Source organism: Calidris pugnax, unplaced genomic scaffold (genome assembly GCF_001431845.1).
Source record: "Calidris pugnax isolate Ruff unplaced genomic scaffold, ASM143184v1 scaffold45, whole genome shotgun sequence".
NCBI lineage: Eukaryota > Metazoa > Chordata > Aves > Charadriiformes > Scolopacidae > Calidris > Calidris pugnax.
In genome coordinates, this window is record NW_015090764.1 from 2,508,873 (window position 1) to 2,512,087 (window position 3,215).

Consider the following 3,215-nt stretch of genomic DNA (forward strand, 5'->3'; position numbering starts at 1 on the left):
ATTAATTATCAGCATTGGCAGCTGAATTAGTGCTCAGTGACACGGAAGCGCGGGCGGCTGGGCTGTGTCCATCCCCTGCACGCTGTCGGGTCACCCCGGGGTGCTGGGGCAGCCAGAGACTGCTCAGAGTCAACCCCCCCGAGACACCTCCACACCCTCTGAGACACTGCACTAACCCCGTGTTCTGGTGTGAGCTTTAGACTAGGTAATTCTCAAGGGCTTGCTTTAAATAACTGAAAACTAACTCTCACGGTGTCTTTTTCCCTCCCCTCCCGTATTTCTTTGTAGGTTGTAGCTACTGGTGCAATAACGGGCTCCACCTTGCATGTTTCCATGTGTTGTATCCTAACCAGCAACTCGGACAATCACCTTCCATTTAAAAAAAAGCAAAAGCAAACCACGAAATTAACCCATGGACATAATCAACACTATTATCCGAATTCTCCTTTTCTGCCTTTCTCCGCTTGGTGTGGGCTGTTGCTTCAATAACACCTCCTGGCTGCAAGAAGTCCCTGTCTAACACCACGGGCACCTCCGGCCGTACCTCCCGGAGAGGGGCTGGGACCTGCTCTCACTCACTGGCAGGTCGGGGGGTGACTTGGGGGGGTGTCGGGGGGCAGAGGGTGTGAGGGTACACCCGGCAGCCCCGGTGCTGGAGGGGGCTTTGTGAGTGGAGGTGGCAGGAACCTTCCCCATGGCTGGACACCCCCCTGCTCTGCCACCCAGCCCGGCGGTGCCAGCTCTCCCTGGGGACCGGTGCCGGTTCTGTCGGGGCTGGGTGAAGCTGGAGCGGTTCTTGAGCAGAAGGAAGGATGGTCCTTGCTCTCCTGGTCCCTCACCCTGCCAGGACCAAGCCAAGGTGGTGTCTGGGGCCGGCCCGGCTGGGATCAGCCCCAGCGCTGGGGAAAAGAGGAGGGAAGCAAGAGCTCCCCCCCCCGCTCCCCCTCTTCCAAATCTTTGGGCTTTGAACTTGGTGATTTGCCTCAGTTTACACCCCCTGCTCAGCAAAATGTCTGACAACGTTAGGGGCTTTGCAGAGTTACAGGTAACAGCAAATAACGTGCCTTTATAGAAAAGGTCTTTTTTTCATTCTTTACCAATTCATCGTTTTGAAAAAAATACCTTGTTTTGGCGGGGAGTTTTGTGCACTTGCTACAGTCTATAAAGAGGAGCAAATGGATTCGGGTTTGTTCTGTGGGGTTGTTTTACCCGACAGCTGTACCTCATCAAAACAGCCCTTTCTCTTAAAAACCAAATCCTGTAAGTCATTTTTCCCTTCCCTTCTACTTCAGGGAAACCAAGTGCCCGTTGAAAATGAGTGTTGGGCTCCTGCCCCCCAAAGGGACTTCCCAAAAGCTCCCGTTTTCTCCAGTTTGAGGCAAATCAGATTTGTTGTGCGTGAGGTTAACACGAATAAGTTCCCGTGTTCGCCGCTTAATGACTTTAAGCTGCTTTTCTGGGGTTGTACGAGATCAGAATCTAACCCATTTCAGTTCCTTTTCTAGAACTGTAGCTTTGTTAAAAAAAATTCAACACAAGTAACTCTTTCCCCCCTCCCTTCTCCTCCCCCCCCCCCACTCTCTCCAGCATTAACAGTAGCAAAGTTGTCCTGCGTTTTGAAAGATTTGGCTTGGGAATCCTGGAGCCAAGTCACCAAAAGCTGTAGCGTGGGGTGTAACCCCCTGTGAGCGCGTTGTCTCCTCCCGACACCCGGCGTCACCGGCCTCCGCCGATCCCTGCGGGGACGCAGCCCCGGGGGGGCCGTGCAGCCTGAACCCTGCCTGAGCACCAGCAGTTATTTAAAGGATGTTTACATGATACTTTTGTGTGAACTATATTTTTTAAACATAATAAACAGTGAATCAAGTTTAACTACAGCCATTCTCAAATAGCACTGAAAAAAAAAAGAACTATTTCTAGTTCCTTCTCGCATCTGTGGTAAAGAGGAGGACTCTCTGCCTCCAGAGCAGTCGTTTCCCCAAGAGGGTGGAAGGGGCTCGTTGCAGAACAGCAGCGCGTCGGGTACGAGGGGTTGGAGTTCCAGAGAGGATTTTTCTTTCCTTAAGGTGAAATCAATCTCTTGCCCAAACCGGCCCCTGAGCCCCAGGTTTGTGTGGGCAGGGCTGGGCCAGATGCTGGGGACCTGCCTGAAGTCCCACCAGGACAGATCTCCTGGGAGCGTTCCCCATCGCGTAGGCTGGGTCTGGGGTACAGACCCGAGTGCTCCTCCACACAGAACTCACACTAAAAGCTCCTTGTGCTCCTGCAGTCCTGGAGGAAGCTTAGGACTGGCTCCTTGATACAGATCTGCATCCAGGGACCAGTTCTTTGAAGTTTTAGGCACAACAAGTCCTAGTCCCCTAAAGCAGCAGCATTTCTGGCAATAATACACTGACCGACCGGGCGCAGCCATTTCAGCTGCAGGAGAAAAGGCATTTTTTTAGAGCTGCGGGGAACAGCGAGAGATGAGAAGGGGAAAAGCCATCCCTAAATAACACATTAAATAAGGGCTTGTTGCACAGGGCTCATCAAGAGATTCCAAGTCATTCCCTCCCCCCCACGCTGGGCACATCACAGTTTACAAGCTGTTCTAAAAAACGTAGGACTAAAGCAGTTGTTTTGAGGAAGACTAAGAACGACAGAAATCTTGCAGCCAGGACAGTTACATCTTGCTCTAGAGGGAATGACTCAACCCAGCAGCTCAGCCTTGTTTCAGAGGTTAATTTTAAGGCAAGACAACCCCCAAACCACCCCCTCTCCAAGGTGTGATGTGCAGGTTATAAAGGAGACACCCTGTTACCCCACTTAAGGTGACAGATGCAAATGAAGTGTGAGCAGCGTTAGCAGAGGCTCCCTCCTCCCTCCCCTTCACGTTCCCCTCCCGACTTCCCGAGTGGGGAACCCTCACGGGACCATCAACTTTCAGACCTTTTCTGTCCCTCGGTTTGTTGGGCTGGTTCATCCAGGCTCTCTAGTCATTCACTTCTCCAGCACCACCAGCATGTTACCCCCCCCCAACCCCTTTACCCACATGGCTTTGGCAGGAGGCTCAGGAGAAAGGGGCTCTGAGGTCCTCTATGGGGCGGGCAGAGGGGCAGGAGCTCCTTTGGCTACTTGGGGGGGGTGACTCTTGTAGAAAATTAAGCGGCAAAAGTATTTCCTGAGTTCTGTTGAGCAGAGCTTCACTCGGCCACGGGCAAGTCAGTTACATTCAC